Source organism: Lithobates pipiens, unplaced genomic scaffold (genome assembly GCF_037356315.1).
Source record: "Lithobates pipiens isolate NorthernLeopardFrog02 unplaced genomic scaffold, aLitPip1_a1.2 Scaffold_19, whole genome shotgun sequence".
NCBI lineage: Eukaryota > Metazoa > Chordata > Amphibia > Anura > Ranidae > Lithobates > Lithobates pipiens.
Window position 1 is genome coordinate 483,224,371 of NW_027507764.1, and position 12,403 is coordinate 483,236,773.

Here is a 12,403-nt window from a genome sequence, read left to right on the forward strand (position 1 = left end):
TAGCTGACATCCTTCTGTATGTAGTGGGTTGTAAGGCATAGTGGTTGTAGAGTAGTTAAGTTATTGGGTTCCAGACACTTTGTGAATGCAAAAGAAAGTTTATTTCTATTAACAAACCTTTTTTTGGGGGATAGAGGGTTAGTGCCAGGACACCCTTAGGTAGTTGCAAGATTAATTGTCAGACTCCCGAGACTTAAATAGGAGGACAGCCATGCAGGAAAGGCATCCAGCAAGACGCTACATCTGCATATGAAGGAATGCTCTCTCCTATGGCCACAGTCTTTAACAGATCCAAACACAATGCTTAACAGTTCCTCTACTTTCACTACAATCATTCCTTGTAGTTCTACAGCACACTGAGCTCCCGGTCTCTCACTAGACCCACTGATTCACTGCCATTGAATCCCTTGAGCTCCTTCAATCTTCATGGTGGTATCTACCTCAAGCGTCACCCCACTTCTCTGCTGGGTCCCTATATACCTCTCAAGCAGTGGCGGTGCATCCATAAAGGGTGCATGAGCGCTGCCCCCTCTCTCCTGGCACCACTCTATCACCATAGATAGATTCATGCATTGCATGAATCTATCTATGGTTGGCGATGACACCCCCTATTCAGGTGTCCGGCCCCTTTTCGGGCGCCGGGCACCTGAATTACAGCGGCAGGGTTGTCTTTTGGAAGCACCTGATTAGAGCCGTAGACTCTAATAGGCACCCAAAAAGGTGAACAGTGGGCGCAATGCTGCGCGTTCACTGTTCACTCAGTTGTGTGTTAGCAAAGTGAAGGAATTCGCTTTGCTAACACTGAACCGCCTCTCAGCCAATCAGGGGCTCGGGCCTGTTACCTGTCACCTGATTGGCTGGAACATCAGGCACTGTGATTGGACGCCTGATAGAGAGGCTCGAAGAAGACATCGAGGAGCGTGCAGGACACTGCCGTTGACCCGCTGCGAGACAGGTAAGTTCCGGGCGATGCACACTGGCAGCATTTGATGGGGACACACTGGCAGCAATTGATGGGCACACTGCCAGCAATTGATGGGTACAGTGGCTGCGCTTGATGGGCACAGTGGCTGCGTTTGATGGCACAGAGGCTGTGTTTAATGGATTGATTAAAACAATATTGTTTTATTGAGGTTATAGCAAAGATTATGAAAGAGAGAAAACGTAGGTAAAAGCCTATGAATAGCAAGATTTATTAGGCATGCTCTAGGTGTGCATTAAGGCCCATACACACAATCTGACTTTTTGACAACAAACATGCAAATTAGCTGTTTTAAGGCAACATCCGACCATGTGTACGCTCCATTGGACAAACTTTTTCGGTTTTCATCAGACTTTTGTTGGCTGTGCGAACGGACAAACTTTTTGACAACATAAGTCCGATGAAGCAAAGTCCGATCGTGTCTACACAAAACCATCAAACTTTTGTACAAAGTACAAACACGCATGCTCAGAACCAATGCAAAAGATCAGACAACAATACAGAAGTTGACCAAAGGGTGACGATGGAGTAATTGAACGTCCTCTTTTGAAGTGTCGTCAGTACGTTGAAACGTCACTATGTTCACGTTTGTTGCCTAAAAAGTCTGATCGTTTGTATGCAATATAAATTTACAGCCAACGCCCTTTGTACAAAAGTCCATGAGAAAGTTTGTACAAAGTGATCGTGTGTATGAGGCTTTACAAAGAAATTTGAAGGCGGTATTGTGGGTTCAGATACAGATCTATAAGGTTGAAACATTAGGGGGGGGGGGGTGATTTCTATCACAACCTAGATGAGTAAAAAAGTTGCAGAATGTTGAAGAAGTGAGGAACAGTGATGGAATGGAGATGAGAATTATCCAATATCATACGGAAGGAAAAAAAAAAGATTATGGGGAATGAAGGACCAAGGGTACAGACTGAGCAGAGAAAGTGAGACGTAATCATTGTTTTAATATCTTTTACAATAGTCAGTAAAACACTTAGCTTTGTGCACGGAAATATGTGAGACATAGTTAAAAACAGGAAGTGACAAGTTCACCAATCACCAAAATTTCACAACACTTTTGCCAACAGGTGTTGGAAGAACTAAAGGAGGTGGTTTCATTTAAACAATCATTGTTTAAGTGTCTTTCACCTTTGCATATCTGCATTTCATATTCTTCATCGGGAAGCCCAAGTCTCAGTACAACTCATTGTTTTTAAAGTTCAACGTGAAAGAAGTTTCCACAGTAAACATTCCCTGATACCTAATGGTCACACATTGATTTTATCAGTCATTAGTCATTAGTGCCTGTAGTTGAATTTGCTGTTCTGGATCCTGCTGGTTCATCACTGCACCCGATACCCTTCAAATCTGTATTTTATCCTCAATTCCTTATGTGCATATGCAGGGCCAGATTTTCCACTAGGCACATTAGGCATGTGCCTACAGGCACCCTTTCTAGAGGAGCACCCGTCAGTATGATTTTTTGGTTTCCTCTTTTTTTTATGTTTAACCCTTTTGCTGCCAGGTCTGTACATTGTACAGATCTGACAGTGGGGGTTTTACACATGGCAGCAACTGGGATTGTGTGTAAAACGGACAGGCAGACTCCTGCCTGTCAAGTGAAAGCATTCAGGCAGCTGTACTGCCGCTTGATTTCTTCCACACCCCGGTACCGGCACCTCACCATGTTTTTTCCGGCTTTTGTTTGCCCATATGTGGGCCCAAGACCGACATGGCAGGTGCCAGCGGGTGAAGATGAAGAACAGCGGACACACATACGCTCTCCCCCTCTTCTTGTTGGTGACTTGGAAATCGTCGTGTTTGATGTCACTTCCGGGTCACCCTGTCACTTTCCCCGACTAGCATAGCTGGGAAGGGATGTATTGCAATGAGATTTCCAAAAAAATTAAGTTACACCCAAGTACATAAAATCCTCCCCAAAAAACTTTTGAGTCACCCCCACATATATGCACGTACGAATATAAGCGCACGTGTTGGCAATACCTACATACATACAAGTTACATATCCCCACGCACGCCAGAGTGAGAGCAATAATTCTAGCACAAGACCTCCTCCATAACACTAAACTGATGACCTATAGAGGGCTTTTGAAGCATCACCTATAGAAAATATAGGGTATTGAAGTATATCCCCATTTCACAGGTGCACACAAATTGAAAGTTTTGAAATGTTGGGTATCTGTTTGGCCTCAGTGTTAAAAAAATAAATCTCTATGGCTTCAAATGTAACCAATTAAAAGGTAAATTTCTCCCTAAGCTCACTGTATTGAGTCTCTTTCGTTGTTGCTCGACAAACATACAGATTTCCTATTTGTCAGTGTGAAGCCCAGGTCTCATTAAAGCAGAGTTCCGCAGTTTTGCTTTTTTTATAGTCAGCAGCTACAAATACTGCAGCTCCTGACTTTTAAAATATGGGTACTTACCTGTCTAGGGTGCCCCTGAAATGTCAGCAACCAAAGCCGATCTATCCCTCAGCTGTTGGGTGCTGCCACCGCCGTCATCCTTGGTGAGGGAATCAGGAAGTGAAGCCTTGTGGCTTCACTTCCTGGTTCCATACTGAGCATGCGCAACTCGTGCTGCGCTATCCCACTGGTCCCTGCTGTTTTCTGGGATCCGTGTGTCTCCCAGAATACAGTGTGTGGGGGGGGGGGGAGTGGCGTAGATACCGGCGGGTGGTTCGGGTATCTATGCCTGGAAGTGGGAGCAAAATACCTGTATTAGACAGGTATCTGTCCCCCCCCCCCCCAAAAGGTGGCAAATGTGACACCGGAGGGGGGGAGGAACCGGAAATTCAATTTTTGGGTGGAACTCCACTTTAATATGCACTGTAGCTATAATATGTGAAGTATTAGGTCAGCTGGCCCTAATCAGAATTATTAGCCACTTAGAAATCTCAAATTATTGATTTTATCAATGATTCAACCCATGGTGCTTCTCACCTTTCATCCCATACACATTCTTGGCAGATTAGACACTCAGCAAAAACAGATTCAGCACTTGTGCCTGGCTTTATGGAAACGGGAGAATGACAGCAAATACACTTCACGTAAGGTTCTGCCTCAGCTCTATGAACATGTCCCATAGAACAGTAGTCTCCAAACTGCGGCCCCTAGGCCAAATGTGGCCCTTTGCTTGCCTGTATGCGTCCCTCTGGGCTCCTCCCACTAATATGAGGTACTGATCCTCCCATTGATACAAGGCACTATTCCCCCCACCAACAGTAGGAAATTATTCTTCCCACTGACACCAATGATGGGGCACTATTCCTACTACCGACACCAACAATGTGGCATAATTCTTCCCACTGATATAAACAATTGAGAACTATTCCTCCCACTAATACCAATAATGGGGCACAAATTCTCCCACTAATACCAATAATGGGGCACTATACCTCCCACTTATACCAATAATGGGGCACTTATTCTCCCACTAATACCAATAATGGGGCACTATGCCTCCCATTAATACCAATAATGGGGCACTTATTCTCCCACTAATACCAATAATGGGGCATTATTCCTCCCACTAATACCAATATTGGGGCACTATTTCTCCCATTTATTCCAATAACGGGGCACTATTCCACCCACCAATACCAATGATGGGGCATTATTTATTTTCCTACTAACTATAGGTGCTATGTCAATTTATACTCCAATTGACTACCAGTCCTGAGATATTGTGTACTCTCACTGATGCCAGGACATTTTCTACACCCTGGCCACAGGGCAGCCCCCCTGAAGCCTGAAGGACAGTAAACTAGCCCTTTATTTAGAAAGTTTGGAGACCTCTGTTATAGAACATAATCACACATTTACAAGACAGGTTGGCCCAGTATTTATCTTACATAGCTATAGGCATACATTCTTTTCATAACAGATCTCGGGCCTGGACTTGACAGCCCTATAGAACTTGTTCAACCCAATCAGGAATATATATACAAGTCTCAAAGCAGAGCGTTCATTTTTATATTAGTCAAGTCTATACAGGTTGTGATTCACTTAGCTAAATACTACTTTATTTATAAGTATGGTGGTTATTAACAATTAGCAACTAATTACTTTTCATTAGTACAGCTGGTAGAACACTGAAGGATGATTTGGATTTCCTTGTAAAGCCTCATACACACGATAGGACTTTGTACAAACTTTCCTGTGGATTTTTGTTCAAAGGGCGTCGGCCCTGAACTTGTATTGCATACACACAACAGGACTTTTTCAGCCAACTTTCACCAAATCACGTGGTTTTTCTGCTCTTTACCGCCACCTTTGGTCAATTTCTGTATTGTTGTCTGATCTTTTGCATTGGTTCTGAGCATGCGTGTTTGTATTTTGTACAAAAGTTCTACTGTTTTCTGTACACACGATCAGACTTTGCTCCATCGGACTTTTGTTGCCAGAAAGTTTGTCCGTTCGCACAGCCAACAAAAGTCCGATGAAAACCGAAAAAGTTTGTCTGATGGAAGCGTACACACGGTCCGATGTTGCTCCAAAACAGCTAATTTGCATGTTTGTTGTCAAAAAGTCTGATCGTGTGTATGGGCCTTTATGCACATTTGCTTTTTTGCACTTTGTTATTAATCCAACTCCAGGCAAATGTTTTCCTTTCAGTTTTAGATAAAATATGGAAACATGTTTAGGACGAAACTTGGCACCCCAGATGTTTTGGAACTACATTTCTCATGATGCTCAACCACACTGCAGGGTGTATGAGAATCATGGGAAATGTAGTTCCAAAACATCTGCGGTTCCAAGGTTCATCATCACTGCCCTAGGGAATAAAATGGTGGGTGTTGCAATTTTTTATGTCACACAGTATTTGCGCAGCAGTTTTTCAAACTACCCAGCCATCCCATCTATACCCAGCCATACTCATTCATGCTCAGCCATCCCCATCCACGGCTCATCCATCCCCATTCATGCTCATCCATGCCACATCAGTTCTCATCCACACCAAAATCATGCCACTACACTGCCTACAAAAGTGTAATAAGTAGTCAAATTAGATTTGAAACTTATGTCCCTAGAACACCTGACGGTGCTCCCTGCATGTTGGGACTCTCTATGTGGCCAAGCTGTGGTAAAGTCTCACACACATGGTATCGCCGTACTCAAGAGGAGTAAGAGAATCTATTTTGGGGTGTTAGAAATATTGCGTAAATGGACAACGTTGTATTAAAAAAAAGCATTTTCATTTTTCTTTACACATTTTCCAAAAACTTGTAGAAAAAAATGAAATGTTCAAAAAACTCGATATGCCTCATAGATTATACATTGGGTTGTTTTCTTTCCAAAATGGGGTCCGTTTTGGGGATTTTCCATTGTCCTAGTTCTCCAGGGCCTTTAAAAGTGTAAGAGGTAGTCAAAAAATGATATGTGTAATTTATTCTCCAAGAATGCCTGATGGCGCTCCCTGCATGTTGGGCCTCTGTATGTGGCCACGCTGTGTAAAAGTCTCACACATGTGGTATTGCCATACTCAGGAGCAGCAGTAGAAAGTGTTTTGGGGTGTAATTTGTGCTATGCATATGCTGTATGTGAGAAATGACCTACTAATATAACAATTGTGTGAAAAAAAACAAAAAAAACTAAAAAAAATCTTGATTTTGCAAATAATTGTGGGAAAAAATTACAACTTCAAAAACCTCACCATGCATCTTACTAAATACCTTGGAATGTTTACTTTCTAAAAAGGGTAATTTGGGGAGTATTTGTACTTTCCTGGCTTGTTAGTGCCCGTTCACACTACCGCGACTTGGGATGCGACTTGTCAGACCGCAAGTCGCCCCAAGTCGCTTAACATTAGAAATGACATCAGCCGTCTTAATGAACGCTACTCAAGTCGGAGCGACTTCACAAAAGGTTCCTGTACTACTTCAAGGCGACTTACAGGCGACTTGTACCCATAGATTTCCATACAAGTCGCCTACAAGTCAGATCATCGTGTATAAACAAGCGACTTAACAGGAAGAAGAACACAATTTTGGCAGCCCTCCCCCTTCCCACAAACAGTTCACTTTCTGGCTAACCTTATCTCTAGGGAAGTGTGAAGTGAAGTGTGAAGTAGGTAGGTGTGAAGTAGGTGAAGTGAGAAGTGAGATAAAACCTGTGTGTGTGCATCATGTCATCCAGAGACCACAGAGAAATGCATCACAGGGAGCCAGTGGATAACGGGTCTCTAATCAGACTTATGAGGCAGCGACCATGCATATATAATAAGTGAGATCCCAACTACAAGGATCAATCCAAGAGGGATAGCGCTTGGCTGGAAACATGCCGACTAACCATAGAAGATTGGGAAACAATGCTGCCGACGACCGTAGTGACAAATGTAAGTTTAACCTTTTTATTTAATTTATTCTGTTATTTATTATGCATGTGTTCTGCACCGATATAGTTGAATAGGCATAATGATAATTGCAGTTCTAGATAGAGTTGAGCGGACACCGGGATGTTCGGGTTTGACGAGTTGCCACGTCACCTGCCACATCACCTGCCACGTCACTTGCCACGTCACCTGCCACGTTACTTACCATGTCACTTGCCACGTCACTTGCCACGTCACCTGCCAGGTCACCTGCCATGTTACTTGCCACTAGTTGTGGATTGTCCACTTGCAATTGCAATTGTTTAAAATATTTATGTAATGGTTTTTCATCATTTGCCATCATTACCGAACACCAAAACTGTTCAGGTTCAGGTTCGGGACCCAAAAACCCAAAAGTTAGTTACGAACCCTAACTTTACAGTTCAGGTTCACTCAACACTAGTTCTAGAACAACTGGAGGACCAGAATATGGTGAACCTTTGTGCATTCTTTCACTGATGTTAACTGCTAGTGTTAATAAATGTAGATAATGAATGATCAATATCCATAAAAATAGTGATTGCTTTTATTATCACAGTTTAGAATTTTTTTTACCAAAATATAATTTTTATTACATGAAGTACAGATTACATAGCATGAAAACATTATAACCTTAATAACATCAGGCTTTATAGAACTTTAAAGAAAAAGAAACATTTTTAGATGTAAAGCAGTGAGCAATGCAGTTAGAAAATGGCATCCATTTGCCATTCTAATTCACCGGCCGGTGAAATAAAGTATGGTGCAAACTTTTCTCGAACAGTGGCACCATCGCAGGATCCCCTTGCAGCAGTGAGGTGTGCACTTTCCAAGTCATGCATAAGGGAATCCTCAAAATGGTACCCGTCGCGTAGCCGGACAAAATTGTGCAGCAGTGTGAGGAGGAGAACCCGGTAACATCTCGTTACCGCGGTTTGTTTACATTCTGTGACTGGCTGTGATTGGACACAGCCGGTCACGTGGTAAAGAGCCAATTTCATTGGCTCTTTACTGCGATCGGGGGTTGGGCTGTGTAAGGGTGACAAGCCGCATCCCCGATCGGCGCTCTGCACGCGCCCTAGGCATGAGCCCTATAACGGCACAGTACATGTGATTGGACACGGCCGGTCACATGTATGGGGGGGGGGGGGGTCGATGGGGATGGAAACCACACAGATCGGGGATGGGGATCGGGGGGCCCGCAGGAGCGGCGAAATACCGAGCCTGTCATATGATGTCCACCCAGGATGGGAGATCCCATCTGTGGCCGTCATATGACTATGGCCCGGTATTGAAGTGGTTAAAATATAAAATACCAACAATAATGCAAAAATAAATTGGCATTAACAATTATTAAATAAGTATACATGACTGTAAATACACATTTACTTTGATAACAGGGGCGGCACAGTGGTGTAGTGGTTAGCACTCTCACCTAGCAGTAAGAAGGGTCGCTGGTTCAAATCCCAACCACGACACTACCTGCCTGGAGTTTGCATGTTCTCCCTGTGCCTGTGTGGGTTTCCTCCGGGTACTCCGGTTTCCTCCCACAATCCAAAGACACGCAGGTAGGTTAATTGGCTTCTGTCCAAAATTGGCCCTAGTATATGAATGGGGACCTTGGATTGTAGGCGCATTGAGGGTAGGGACCAATGTGAGTGTGCAATGTACAGGGATGGGGTCTATTGTAGATACTCACTCAGGTTGAACTGGTTGAACTGGATGGACTGGTGTCTTTATTCAACCTTACTAACTATGAAACTATGAACAGAAATGTTTATCAAAAATATATAACATAAATAATATGTTCAATGAATATCCATGAGGGTCTGAGCACTATACAGAGGAGCACACAACATGAACATGAAACTCACCATGTATATAGAATGCAATCAAGCTAATGCACACTACTAAAGGGCCCAAAACTAATGTAAGAAGAGGTGCCAACACCAGCGGTGGCAATTGATGGCAGGAGGAGCACAATGGGGCAGGTAGAAAAACGAGAAATGTAAAAAAAAAAGAAAAAAAAAAAAAAGGGGGATATATATGTGTGTGTAAAATATATATATGCACTGAGGAAATATATCAAGGATACATAAAGGCCTCAATCAATTAGCTATACAGGTTAGGTTTACCTTAAATGTCATTCAAATTTTCCTTCCACAGAATATAGAGGGTAGCAACAGACCAATGTTGGAAATATTTCTTAGAAAGTGATGAAGGAACAATGTCATGAAGCCACGGTGAATGCAGAAACATTAAATCAATAGCATTCCCCAGGCCACTTGTCCCATGTGATAACAAATAGAGATCATGCACCCATCAGCAAGACCAACATACACATAAGAAGGGCCTGAAGATCAAACCTACCAAGCGTATCCTCAAAACTCACTGCATCTGTCAGAACAAAGACCCATCTGGCCTGGTGGCCACTATGTCTTTGTTCTGAAAGATGTGGTGAGTTTTGAGGATATGCTTGGTAGGTTTGATCTTCAGGCCTATCTTATGTGTATGTTAGTCTTGCTGATGGGTGCATGATCTCTATTTGTTATCAGATGGCACACTGTGGGTGGCCTGGGGGACGCTAGTGATTTAATGTGTCCGCATTCATCATGGCTTCATGAAATTGTTCCTTCATCACTTTGGAAGAAATAGTTCCGGATTGGTCTGTTGCTACCCTCTACATTCTGTGGAAGGAGCATTTGAATTACAACTAAGGTAAAACTAACCTGTATATCTAATTGAGATATATATATATAATTATACACACATATTACATATCCCCTCTTTTATTTTAACATTTCTAGTATTTATACCTGCCCCATTGTGCTCCTCCTGCCATCAATTGCCGCTGCTGATGTTGGCACCTCTTCTTATCAGTTTTTGACCCTTTAGTAGTGTGCATTAGCTTGATTACATTGTATATACATGATGAGTTTTAGGTTCATGTTGTGTGCCCCTCTGTATAGTGCTCAGACCCTCATGGATATTCATCGAACATATTATTTTTGTTATATCTTTTTGATACACATTTACTTTGATAAAAGAAATGTTTATTTACGGCCATGCATACTTAATAATTCTTTATGCTAATTTTTGGAATTATTGTTTTTTACTTTGATTGTATTTGTCTTTTTGTAGCTGCATATTGCTTTATAATCTCCTGAAGAAGCTGAAAAGTGAAACATGTCAAGCAACAAGCATCACGCTGTTTACAGTAGCTACTTTATGTGTATATTGTACATGTGCACCAAATTGCTTTCATGAAATGTGGAACATTCATTGTTCCCCCTCCCCCCCCCCCCCATTTCTTTTAAAACTTTGGACTCCAATAAAGATGTCTTTATAACAAAATATATTTTGTGTGTTTTGGCACCATTAAAGAAGATCCTGTTCCTTTAAAGCCTGTTATATAGAGCACAGTGCTTGTGCCGTGTATGAAATAGCTGGCTGATCCTACCAGTTTCTACCCTCCCCTCGCTGTGCTGACTCCCATGTATCAGGGCTGCAGAGTCCTGACACCGGAGTCCTGACAGAGGCTTCTTACCACGTGATCATTGTGTGAACCGAGAAGTACCGGTAAACGGCATTCTTCGGTTTGCACTGACAGGGACAGGCAGTTGGCGGCTTTCCCTGTCGGGGGGGTCTGTGCTAATAATCAGCACATTGATTATCAACGCAGCCCCCATGAGAGGTGCCCATCAGAAGTACAGGAAGTGAAGGGGGGAAAAGAAAAAGAAAAAGAAAATCACTAAAGGAATAGGTGGCATTTGTTTGCCTATTTTCCCTAGCTAGAATTATTCTGGAAATGTCAAGCTCTGATCATTTCTGGTTCCAACACTGTAATTGCCTGGCTGCTGTGACCGGCAGGGCCGTTTTTAAAGCAGGACAAAAGGGGCAGCTGCCATGGGCCCTGTCATTGTTGTGGGGCCTAAAGCAGCTGCCCCTTAATTGCCAACTATCCTGGTTTAAATTCCCTCATCCCTTGAGGTTTTAGTCCTGTGCTGTGTCCAAATATCTCTGTGTGAAGTGCCGCTACTATTGCTGCCCAGCTCTGCCCTATTGTGGTGTACAGATGACTCACCTGCAGACTCTGTGTTTACATGTAAATTACCGGCATTCATATGTAAATAGCGGCGGCATTCATATGTATATCATGGCCCCCTGAGGTCATATCCACAGTACTCTCTAGCAACCAATCAACAAGCAATCATGCCTGTAACCTCTAGTAACTAAATCAGTGAGCCGTAATGTGTGCTGTAACCTCTAGCAACCAGTGAGCGGTAATGATAACCTGTAACCTCTGGCAACCAATCACAATCGCTGCCTGATCTGATTCAGTAAACTGATTTTGAGTCTAGCTGCTATTTATTGTATGTCTCTGAGCAGGTGGAGAGCAAAACTGCATGCCCCCCCCAAGAAAAGTTTTTCCCAGAGCCCAATATAAATGTAAAGATGGCCCTAGTGACCGGGAAGAAGCTGATTGAGTATGGTTTGTGCTCAGCTTCAAAGGATTGCAGAGGTGACATTGGAAAATCAGAACTTCTGATTGTAGCTCTGGGGTCCTTGGTCCAAATCCTGGCCAACCAGGACACAATCTACATGGAGTTTGCATGTTCTCCTTGTACTTGCCTGCTTTTCTCTGTGTACTCCTGTGTCTTCTCACACTCCAAAAGACATGCTGGTAGGTAAACTGGCCCTAGTACAGTATGTATGTGAGATAGGGCCCCTAGCCTGTAAGCTCCATGACTGATGTGTCTGTACTGTATGTATTAATAATAAAATAAACCTTAAAGATATCCCCAATCCCCCTCCCGAACACAGAAAAACACAATATATAAAATAAGGATATTTAGATTAAATAATGTCTGAGCATGCAAAAGTATGTGTATGTATGTGTGTGTGTGTGGTTAAGACATTGGATTATTAGCTACTTTTGCACAGCACATAATAGACACGCTTTCATTAAAGCAGTTCGCCATTGCCACCTAGTGTCAAAATACAGAATGGCAGCATTTTCACTCTGTTTTGGGGAAGGTTACTTGCGTGCGTTTCCGGCACATT